The sequence below is a fragment of the Athene cunicularia genome (assembly GCF_003259725.1).
Source record: "Athene cunicularia isolate RWA chromosome 4 unlocalized genomic scaffold, athCun1 chr4_part1, whole genome shotgun sequence".
In the NCBI taxonomy this organism is placed as follows: domain Eukaryota; kingdom Metazoa; phylum Chordata; class Aves; order Strigiformes; family Strigidae; genus Athene; species Athene cunicularia.
In genome coordinates, this window is record NW_020799098.1 from 41,150,212 (window position 1) to 41,162,919 (window position 12,708).

General features: G+C 37.4%; 1 protein-coding gene and 1 long non-coding RNA gene across 2 annotated transcripts in view; one reads left to right on the forward strand and one right to left on the reverse strand.

Annotated features, from left to right (window-relative positions):
* LOC113479143 overlaps positions 1 to 12,702 on the forward strand; it is a 29,401-nt gene extending 16,699 nt beyond the window's left edge. Inside the window, exon 3 of the long non-coding RNA XR_003398213.1 lies at positions 12,597 to 12,702. This is a non-coding gene — a long non-coding RNA (uncharacterized LOC113479143). The remainder of the gene's footprint in view (positions 1 to 12,596) is intronic.
* PALLD (palladin, cytoskeletal associated protein) overlaps positions 1 to 12,708 on the reverse strand; it is a 199,652-nt gene that overhangs the window by 54,413 nt on the left and 132,531 nt on the right. The window lies entirely within an intron of this gene.

Genomic DNA, 12,708 nt, shown 5'->3' on the forward strand with positions numbered 1-12,708 from the left:
CAGAAGGGTGGTGTTTGTCCAGGAACAAGCACCTGGAAAGACAGACCTCCCACAACTCACACTTCTGGTGAGGAAGTCCTTTCCAAGGTAGGGTTTGTGAAGCCATACCTTTAGTTTGTAATTGTGAAGGATAAGAAAGAACTTCTGTATCCACTTCTGAATGGCAGCATCCAAACAAGGTCTTTATGTTTTAATTCACATATGCAGTTTTAATCCAACTGCACTAAAATCAATGAAGTCTTTAATGGAAGTCAAGCCAAAGTTTAGGTTACAACAGAGAAAAGTGATTTTAAACTGGTTAGTGTGCACAATTAATAACTGGAGTAAATTTCACTTCCATTGCTGGAACTATCTAATTTCAAATAGAGGATATCTGTGCAACAATAACACACTCTCGCCAAGTACAGACCTTCATTTCACTAAGAATGAAGATGTAGTTGAAGACTCAGTTGCCTGAATGACAATATTCACTTGACCAGTTTCATCTTTGCATACTTTCGTTCATCTGTGAATTGGCTACTTATGAAATAATTAGGTTTTCTTTAAAACCCTATGCAGAATTGTTAGCATCAGCCAACGTTCATTTTCTAAAATGTCATTTTAGCAGCGGTTTCAATTAATGCCTAGTTTTCAGAAAAGGTCAGGGAAAGCAGAAGAATTAAGTTACACTCAAAACACAGTTTGAAATAATATGGCAGCTATATCTATCTGACATTGATAAAATCTTAGTTACGATAAAACTTCACTGAAATCTGCTGACTGGACGACACAGTTCCTGCTAAATTATAATTCTCTGTTAAGTTTCAACTATTGTACTGTCATTTTGGAAACAAAGAGAACATCTGCTAAAATGAGCTGTAATGGAAAAAATTCAACTGTAAGTCTCTTGCTCATCCATCCTAGCACTACTATTATGTAAGTTAGCCTACTATATATAGCAGCCACAAGAGGAACTGATATGCTAGCTGGGCATGTACATGTCAAATCTATCATCTTTTTGTTTTATCACATTAAAAACAAGCTGCAACACCTTTCCAAACTTGTGTAAATGAATTCAGGAATTCAAACCAGTAGCCGTTGTGTTCAGGAACACAGACATTCCACTGAAACTAATGGGAGCAACAGTTATTAGCAGCTCTGAAAATCAGGCTACTTTTGTATGAATTTAACTTCATACAAACAAACTGAAAGTTTACATTTAAAAATTCATCCATGTATTACAATAATTTGTTTCAAATTTTAGTTTGTGCTTTAGAAGTAATTTTTAAGGTGAATTATGTATCTCAGTAATTTGCCTTTACTTCAATGGCACAGAAATACTTGGGAGATGCAAAGGTTTCATACCCAGGTCACCAGTTAAGTCCAATCAGTAGTGACAGAAATAGAAAATATCTGACTACGATTGGGTAGTGTGATTGAAGTGAGTCAGTTTCAACTCTTTCCCAAGAAGTTGTCACAAAGTCTAAATATACTACCTTTTATGTCAACATTTTTTAGCAGATTCAAGCAGTGAAAATACAGAAATTTCTCTTTCATGCCTGGAAGATGTCCCTATCCATAAAGGAGTGTGGGAATTTTTTGGTGGATGTTAACTCAGTGTCCTTGGTGTCACACTGGAGTCTTTTCCAAGTTCTAATTCAATATTCAAATCACAGGGAACTCTTATCATGGAATATAAATCTACGTAATTTAAATAACAGTGATGAAGGTCATCATCTGCTTCAAAAATTGGAAAACTCTTTCTATTAAGGGGTATGGCAGAATTTCTCAGGAGCTCAGGAGAACTTGTTTTGCTAAATGACTGTGAAAAAGGCAATAATATGAAACTTGCAATAACCCATGCATATTTATAATAGTTCAAATTTCAGGTACTATTGACATATTTTGGATTCCTTTATGGTTTACACTGTCTGAACTCACTTTGTTACTGCTACTGAATCATTTGACTGCCTGAGCTACAGAAAAGCTACAAAGAGAAAAACTCTTCCCAGGATAGAGAACTGTAGTAAAGTTAATAATTTTAAATTAAAATATGAATTCTGCACTGCAAAACTAGCATAAGATGACTGCAAACCAAAATAAATTAAATCTTGAGAAAAACCACATAATGAAGCCTCAGAAGACACTGTACCACTATCAGGTAAATAACAGTTTAAAAAGCCTAAAATATTATATAAATTAGAAGGTACCTCCGTCAATACCAGATAAGTACCACTTAGTAACTGTGGCTTAACAACCACTTGTACTAATTTTCTGCAGTATTTTTAGTCTACAGTAGTACAGACTAGAAATGCTGCTTCTTCCCTCTGTTTTGGACTAGGAAACTAGAGATACAGGAATCGGTTGGGCTGGTCTATAGGCAGAATTATGCCAAAATAGATACTTCTACCACAACAAGTATTCCAAACTACTTACATATACACCCTTATTCTGGAACAGAAGCAGCCAAGTTTAGAGCTAATGAGGTATAACTAAATTTGACAATTCCTAGACACTTTTATAACTTTGTGTTATTCCCAGCCATAACCTGACTTGACATAGGCTGAATATGATGCACAACACTATTATTTCTGATTGCTTACATATCTCTCAGGTTTTAGGCCAGTGTGTAAATTCATCGACAACTGTAAATGTAATCCTCATTTTACTGGGGAACAAAAAATCCAAACATGCCACAGATAAATCTCAAGAGTTAGCACCTCAATGAGATTAGATTAGAAAGGCAATTATTCAAAACCACTGGACAATATATACTATTATCACAGCAAAACTACTAATATTTTCTAAAAAAAAGGCAATGAAATGGTTCCTTTAAAGCAAAAGCACGGTAGTTCAGTTTAGCACAGGCTCTTGTCCCCACAACATGCCAATCTGCACCTCACTGTGCAATATTCATATGACAGGAATTTGTACAATGCAAGACCCAGTAACAGATAACAAGAATATTAGGCACAGTCAGCAATTTGCAGGACAACAAATGAATTTAGACCTAAGACCATCCAAAGAAAACTGAAACACTGAACTGCTTCTCAGACCAATTAAGGAAATAACGGATATAGGCATTTGCATATATCCCACATCTTCCAAAAAGCCCTTTCACTACCTTTTTCCTGCTCTCTACGCAGAATGCTGCAGCTACCCCTACCATCTACAAAAGCTTAAATTATCCTACAAACTTCGCCAGTGGTTGGTGGTTTTAGCAAAACCTAATTTTTCCAAAACAAAAGGCAATTAATTGAGAAACTAATCATATTGGTAGCTTCCTTCCTTTTTAAGTGACACTTGACTAAGACATTTTCAATTTCATACAAAACAGTGGACAACCTATAACAAAAGTCTTGAGAAATCTGAGATAATTAAATAGAGGAAGCATTTGAGAATAATCTCAACAACCAACCACAAAGATTAACATCAGTAACTCAGGAAGCTTGACAGCAGATTTCTGTGATTCTTCCTCTATCACAAAGACCATCAATGATGACAGAGAGACAATTTCCCTAACTCAAAAGCACATGAAGTATTATTTAATTATGGCTTATGTTAAGAATTTAATCTCCTGGACAAGCTGCTTCTGTCTTCTATCACTCTCTATATGAGAGACTGACGTTTTTTAAGCATTTCCATTAGTTAAAAAGGTACTATTTACAAGTTTTACAAATGTCTTTCAAACATCCCAGTTTCACTCTAATTAGTCAATCCTCTATTACTCTGCATAACTAACTTTGCTCTGCCAGTACTGGAAATTATGTCAGACATACCAAACCTTTTTGGGAAAAGGGAGGACACTAAGTAAAAATATTAGGCATCTCAGAGATTTGTATGTTCATACAAATTCACTCAGCCCACCCCAAACTTTCATCTACTACTGATCAGCATCCTGCTTAAATGCATTCCAATTCTATTCTGCTCTGCTTGTTATCAATGAGTATGTTACTTCAAATATTAGCATTGCAAACAGTTCTTCTAATTCAGTACTTGTACAAAAATTCACTCGGTAAACAGGCCTTGTCTTTCGCATTTGTAGGCACTAATGTTTAAAGTACAAACATCTATCTTCATAATCCAAAAAAGGACATAATGTGAGCACTGCGTTTTAGTTGCAAACCGATAATTAGCCTCAGTGCACTATGGAGCTCTTTTGTAATGCATTACAATTCACTGTCCCTAGTTCACTCCTCTTTTCCAGTTACAATCTACCACCAAAAAAGTCCAAAGGTTGTACCCAACAGGAATGTTAACTTTACAAAGTTACCAAGTACTACAGAACAATCTTCAAAGACTGTTCAAAGTGGGGATGAAACTGCCTGGCAGTTTGTAAGAGGAGCAGACTGCAGTCAGGAAAGGATGAAACCAGAAGTATTTTACTGCCTTTTAGTAAAACATGCTAAATCTAGCATTAAAGATATCAATAATTTTTCCGAACCGTCACTCCACAAAAAGCCATGCCCATAGATAATAGTCAGATCCCTATAAGAAGTGTAGGAATGTCTTGCTTCATCAACCCATGCATGGCAAAAGAACCTGAAACTAATTTATAATTTTAACATTTGTGCTCACATGTTAAAGCCCTGATTTATTACTGCAGCCTGTAACAAACAGAACATCCACCACTTGTGTGTGCTTATGGGCTCTAAATTTCTTGATACTTCTGCAAACCTGCAGAATTTTTCCAATTATTTGTTTGTGATAAGAAAGCTTTCATCAAGGTATCACAGACCAGCTGGATCTGCTGAAGCTTAGACAAGTAATGGCAAACCACTGCTCCTTTAAATTGTCAGCTCATGCTCCAGAAAACATTGCTTCCCTCCTTAAAAAATTCCTCAGAGTTGAATTTGGGTCCTTGATCTTGGGCTAACTGTGATGCATGTGGTCAGTGCTGAGCTTCACCATCCTGGAAATGGTTCCACCATACACTGGTCCGCATACCACATGACACGCCTTTGACATCAAGACTAGATTACTACATTATGTTCTAGCTAGGGCTGCAGAGAAGGCTCAATATGTTGCTTGCAGCTGGTTACTGACAGCAGCCATATAATTGGTGGGAGAGCAAGGGGAATGTGGCAGAGATCCTGATTTCTGAGCCTTCATCTCATTCTTCTTTATAATATTATTTAATATTCACATAAATGTCATTATTCAAATTACTTGGCTCTTTATACCTATCCATTAGCATAACCACTGAATTTTGAAGGGATGTGGGACACAAGAACCTGGAGTTTTAGAATCAGTGTATAATATTTATTTCTAAAATCTCAAAAACACTCAAAGATGCTGTCTTTTATGGGCCAGAGACAACCATAGAATTAACCTCGGAGTGAGCAGCTGAAATTTCATTCAAGAAAATGCTGACATACCATTTTGGCTTTATGTTAATAGGCATTCATTTTTTCTCTCTGTCTATGTGGACAAATACGCATGCAGCACCCCTCTATATTCAGTTGCATATATACGTGAAAGCAGCTTGGCTTTTTTTCCCTGAAAGCTGTGTCCTATGAGCACAAATGTTCCTGATATACAACTGATAATAAATTTTTTTCCTCCTTTTTTTGAAAAGAAAGAAGAGGTTTAGAGGGTATTTTAATACAAAGCAGAAAATGGAAGCAATAATTTTCCAGAAATTCCTGATGAACAACTTAAGAAAATGTTAAACAGCTAATAACCTGAAAATCTCTAGCAGAAACTCCAAAAGCCACTAAAGATAAAAGAATGGAAACCACATGTAACATCCTAGAGACTCGTAAGACAACATAATGTACTTTCAATATAGTTTGAACTTCCGTAGTCTCACTTTATAAATTTCATTTCATATGTCTGCAGAAACTGATAGAAGAGGTGTTTCTCTTTTTATGTTACATTACGTACAGATCTTCAGATTTTTATAAAGATAGAAAAACTGTGAAGATTTATAGGAAATCAAGACTTTCTCCCTAGAACATAGCCAAGCAGTATGTCAAACTATTTATTGCCTGAAAAATAGGCTACAAAGGTTATACATGAAAGAGTAAAACATATGATTTGGCAAGAAGACTGAACATAGATATGTGAGAATTATTATGAATATATGAAAATTGTCAGGTAGCTTTATAAACAGAAAAACAATAGCATTTGGCCATGTCAGATGAAGAAACATGTCTGTTGTGGCAAAGACTTCTCACTGAAAATAAGGGGCAGTTTATAAAGCAAATTATAGAGTTGGGTGGCTTGTCAGTTGATTAATACTGATGAACACATCTGAAGCCCACGCACCCTTTTCATGAAAATGGCTGAAAGACAGTTGTAGGTATGCACCAACATCTCAGTTCATGTGGATATCAATAATCCCGTTAAATTTTCTTCACGTAATTCTGGTTTTAGGCAGCTCAGATTTGCACATAAGTAAATGGCATCGTCTTGCAACAGATGCACCATTATTAACGGAATACCAAGTAACTTATGCTTTCATTTAATTCCCTAAAAGTTCTGACAGGAAACACAGATCACACACAAAACCAAGACTGCACAAAAATACCCCATCCACAAAATAGTATGACCTCCTCTGGGGTTTTCAAAGCCTCACTTGGACCAAAAAATTCACTAGATCTTTGGTCACTGCAAAATGCAGCCATAAATCAGGGTGCCCTCCTGAAACGTTCAAACACTGAAAAGAAAGGCTTTATATCTCAGAGCCAAAATAAGTATAGTGAGGCGGGCTGGAAAAAATACAGCACCACCGGGTTTCTGTGCAAGGAAACTCTCCTTTCATTTGTGCAAAACTTTCTATGTTGCCTTGGTGAATCTGCTCTGCTAGCCCAAGTTGGCTATTCAAATTGTTTTGCACTTTAATAGCTGCTTTAAACAAATCATCCCCATGAGTAAGATACAGATTTTTACTTATGCTCTGTATGGACACACACACACACACACACACATATATATTCACACACCATTACAGTCATATGCACACAGAATCAGACTCGCATCATCTCCTAAGAAAAATCTGCATTATCTGTTCTTTTGAAGTCAGAAACATACACGTTACACACATCTGCATGTACATAATATGCACACGGTGTTTGACATGGAACTGAAAGAAACAATTCTGTTTCTAGTGACTACTTTCATACTGTGATTGGCCTATTCAGAAGAATGAATTCAGCCACGGAGTAAAAACTTGATGACAAAATCCATCTAACAAAAAGAACATAATGATCCTTTTTTAAGGGTAAGTCTTCAAAGTTGTGAGTAAGGTGCAAAAATAGGTAGGAGAAAGTCCAGCTTAAAGCTTGGCCTAAAACCAGCAGGTTGGGTCTCCTGAGAAACGTTGCTGTAACATATGCAGGCTTTGATTTAAACCAGATTCCTGTACTCAGTGTGGCTGGAGAACTGGGGTCATACTTTTTTAATGATTCTGTACCAGAAGCGGCACACACACACAAAAAATCAAAATACTCTATACTCTTTTTCTATCCACTAGAGCCCAGGCAGGAACTCCTAATGAAGTTTTGCCAGCCCACCAGTTACTGCCTGCATGCATTTCTTGCTCTCTGAAGTAGATTCTTCTTCATCTTAGGGAGAGAATTCTTTTTAAATTGCAATTTAAAAATTAAATCCAGCTGCCTGAATCTCCATTTAAATTCAATGCTTCTAAAGCAAAGTTCAGTCATCTCCTTGTAAATGCAAAAATCAAAACAAACCCACTCAAGACTGTAAAAGCAAGGAGTTAAATACTGATGTTGTAAACTTGATCCCCTCAATTTTCCCATTATTTACATGCACACCTCAGGTACTGTGTTGCCTTAATAGGTACAGTAGCATTCAAGACCAGAATATCACTCTTGTGAATTTGCTGAGGTTAGCTGGTTGGTATATATGTTAACATTACGAAAACAGATTTTTGCATGATAATCTATTTTTACATTTTAGCCTGGAAAAAAAAATGTAACCATGTTGCCAACAAAAACCAAAAAATCTTTTCCTGTACATTTCTGTTGGCTGACACATCATGTCTGCAAATAACAGTCTTTCTTCTCTAGAAAGCCTTCACATTACACAAATCCAAAAGGACAAATGAGACATGTGCCATTTTATGAACATTTACCAAAACTTGGATACTTTGGCAATGCAGTATAGCAGCTCCTGACGCACAGACTCAACTCTTCAACTAAATAAGCCTTCCACGTTTTTAAGGCTGAAGTATGAACTCAAGCCCACATTGCCATTTTCTGTTTGAACTATTCTGCAGCAAACTGTGATATAAAATTGGTTTCTTCAAAAAGAAGAATTGGGTTTTTCTTCTCCTATATTTTCAACCAGCACATATAATGTCAACTGAAACAGATAACAAAATCCAGAGCCCATTTCAAGTGGGACATTTTTTGGTGACATGCAGGAATAAAATTCCCCAGTCTCAGAACAATGTCCTGGGAAGGACTGGAACCAATTCTGAATAACTGGTACCAAATGGTTTAAGATAATCTAAGTTAATCAAAGATTTCTTATTCAGATCATCCTTGGGAGATACGCAACTACACAAACTAGGGAAAGCAGACTCAGTTATTTCTTGGCTCATCTCATGCAGGTGCACCAGGCAGAAAAAAGCCCAGTGATAAACTGAGCCCACTGTATTTATTTATATAAAAATAAATGTTCTTTATCTTAAACTCATTTCCTTTGTGGAAATGGAAAGCACTGGGGAGTGCCATATACAATACACTAATTACAATCACTTTCTGCTTCAATAAAGGAAATACAAACTTCCTGCTTTGGCAAGGGCTAGAATATCTCAAGCAGGTGGGAGAAGGACCGTGTTAAGTGTCTAGACAGCAGTGTGGAGGAAAAATATTTCCTAAGTTTTCTATTCATGTGCTAATCCAGAAAGTACACTTTACATGTAAAAAGAATTTCCTTAATTATTGGTTATCCTTCTCTGATAATTATGATGGCATAGTAAGTGGTTGTTTTTAAATTATATGAATACCGAAGTGTTAATGTTCCAGGAAGTTCTGACACTTGGGGTCACAAAAGACTCTCCGCTTTCTGCACAATAAGCAGTTAAAATGAGTCTCTGGGCATACTATAAGTTGGTTAGTAATTACTCTGTATGAATTCCTAATTGTTTCAAATGCATGTATTATCACTGTGAAATCATTGCTTGGTATTGTTATTACTGCGTAGGAGCTTCACTCCAAAGGGAATTTTATTACTTAATCTAACATTGAAATGCTATCTGTTAAGAAACGAGAATATTTCCAAGATGGAAGATGATTCATGAATACAAAATTCCATAAGCATATTTTGATTAAAGAAAATTCCTAGGATGAAAGATTTTCAGCCAATTATTATGTTCTCAAGAATATATGGGTCTATCAGTTAGTTAATATGTTCTACGTAACCCTGAATTTTTTTGGGGGGAAATATAATCTTAGGGCCACCAAGTCTTCTCAGGTCAATAAAGGTCCAGCAGAGCCTCAAATACTTGAAGACTCCTTTCTTGGAGAGTAAACAGAAAATAAAAAGACACACAAGAATAACATAAAACATTTCATATGGAAATTATGTAACTTGTAGTGGGTATGCTTATTTTCATCTTTCAGACAAGTTTCTTCTCACTGCACCCAATGCACTTCTCCTTATCTACACAGTTTCATCTCAGAAACCCAGCCTTTTAAAACTAAAGGTCTTTATCTTCATGTCTTTCAGGTTTAGTGCCTACCAGTATTTATAATGTACAGAAAATGATACTATACACCCAGAGAAGACCTATGTACATGACGTCAGACTGACTGATGCTCTACTCTGCTCCCAGACACACAGGTCCACACTGATGTTGGCATAAGTAAAATCACTAAGTAGCTGCTTTAAGGAGAGCTGGTCGAGACATTCATTTGCTGTTTGAAGAATACAATAATGTGCCATCAAACACATGATTTTACAAGTAAAATCAGCTTACTTTGCCCAGCTGAGAACCAGGTAAGTTTAGTAAGGCAAGCCTCTCATGGATCATTTTGAAGTAGAGTAACAGAAATAAATTCTGTACAGGAGAGAAAGAAGGAATTCTCCATGTAAGAGGGCTGACCAGCATCCCACAGGTCACTTTCAGCCAGACCGCTCCCTTTGTCTTCCACTGCCCAAAGCCCAACAGCTGAACATTACTCATCAGATTTACCACTGTGTCCTTACGGAAACGGAGGCATGCTGTTCTAACATAGCTAACATAGCTATTAGAAATGGCTGCTGCAGTCATACAGACCACAAAGTGGATGACAAAACTGAAACCCCACTCCTGTTTGTGGTTAAGACTATCATGCCCTCCACAATGGTTGTATAAACTCAAAAATTTCTTCAGTGCAGAGCAGAGAATAGTGAGTTGCTTTCTGCTCCCTGGAACTGCAGATATCAGTAATTACTTTACAATAATTATAATTATACAAAACCAATAATTACTGTAGAATAACACTTTGCAAAGTTTCATATGTTGTAACCATTACACAGTCTCTGTGAAGAGAAAGCAGTAAACTCAGGCTAGTAAAAAAAAAATAGGGCCACAATAATAGGTATATGAGTGTCCAGCAGGATGAGCTTGGCCAGGACAATATATAGATAACTGTTCTGCTCTTATAAAACAAGCAAACAAGCAAACAAACAAACACACACAACAATTTGAAGATAATAGAGAATTTTCTAGCAATTAATTAAGTACAAGAAATTAAAACCATGTATTTTACAGTGGTGCTTTTTAATGGAATCCTGATATATCAAGCTGCTTATTGTTACTTAAAACACACTTCAAATTTTCAGAACAGTTTTTCACTGAAAAAAAAAAAATTTGGCTCTCATAAAGCTACAAGAAAATCTATGCGACGTACATCTGCCAACTGCTAACAAACCTTTACTACACATCCACCATACCAATTTTGGGAAAACTTCCATGTCAGATTGCAGTGTATAGTAACTTTGTAAACTTTGACTTCCAACAAAATCCTACCTGCATACTCCTAAGAGTTTCAAAAGTTGCAAGAACATCTGTATACCTCCTACCCAATCTTCCCAGATTCTTTTATGCAAACTCTTATTCCTTTGCCCCCACCTCTTCTCACAGGGTTTCTCTTCCTGGCCAGGAAAATTAGTACCAGATATTATTTCAGACAGTCGGTTCTTTCAGGTTTTGTTGTCCATGCAAAAGCAGGATGCGACACAATCTGTCTCGGAATCCAGTTCTCACAAGTATTTGCCCCCTTTTTCACAGTGAAGTGGTTTAGACACAAACAATGGACATGGGCTGAGAGCCATTTAACTTTTTATACGTTTTTTTCCATCCTCTTGTTATCAGTTCTATATCTTAATCCTTCTATGTCTGGTATGCATTGTGAATCACAGACCAGCTCTGGATGCCTGGAAACTGTTGGGACTTCTTAAGAACATCATCATAACTATTCCCACCCCAGACCTCCAGTGGATTTTGGTGCACACAGACTTGTGAGTGGAAATAAAACTTTCTGTAGAATATATCTTACGGAGTTAATTTCAGAAATATAAGATTTGGTCTCAGGAATCATGGTTTCAGTTCAATACAGCCACAGAATACTGTAGAAAAAGAGTTTCTTGACCTCAAAGCCTAATGAAACATCGAATGTGTCTGCTCCTATTTTTAGGTGTATGCTCTGTAGTGCCATATTCCTTAATATAAGGCTGACCCAAATGTTCCAACAGCAGACGTTCGTTTCTCTTTGATAGCCAATGCATATCTCTGCTTTCCAAGTTTCTGTAAACACATCATTATAAGGAAGGCCAGTCTTACTTTTCCCAGCCTTCTTTCTAATTATGTGCTTGCTGCCAGGAAACTTTCACTTTTTTTTTTTTTTTGGTCTTCACTACTAAAATTTAAACAAATGTCTGCTACAGACCTGGAAAAGAAGAAGAAATCTCCAAAGCCATTACTGTTCTAAGTTACAAAGTTACTAAATAACACCAAATTCCTTTCAACACTCAGTGATAAACATTCGACAAAAACGCTAGCTACAAGACTACATCATTGTTAGGTCACCAAATATGTCCTCCCTGCAGACTAATGAATTCCACAGGACAAAGAAGCCCACAGTATTTTGATTGATTTTGGTTTAATTTTGGTTAAAAGCCATAGTAAGCTTTCTAAAACATCCAAGTCTCCTGCTCATTACTAACTCTTTTCATCCAGGAGTATCACCGGGTTCCCACAGAAGTCTCCTACAAAGCAGGCTGTGAAAGCACTCCTATTTTACTGCTCTGTCATATTTACTCACAAACTAACAACTGATTTAGCAAGTCTTGAACTGCAGAGATAGCTGCCGCCACAACAGCATCCTTTTTTATATTCGGAAACACCAAGGGGACGGCCAAGGTCGGCAAATAAAGCGCATCAGCCAAACTCGAACGCAACTACAGCCGATGTGGCGAACTCAAAGGGCCAGAAAGAGCCGCGCAAAAAAGCAGCACTGGAAGGGAACGCGGTGAGCCCGATCTGCCCCTAACCTCTCGCCTTCCCTCAGCGCCTCTGCCGGGCGCTCGCCCCATCTGAAGCAAACCGCGTCGCGTACGAACGAACGGAAGAAAGCGCCCTGCCATCTTACCTCGGCAAGGCTTACGTGGGCAGCTACCACATACCCGGGCGCAGGACTGCGGGAGCCCGGCGGCGGGAGCGGGACGGGGCGCGGCGGCCGCAGGTACCGGCGCTATATAGGGCGGGCCCGG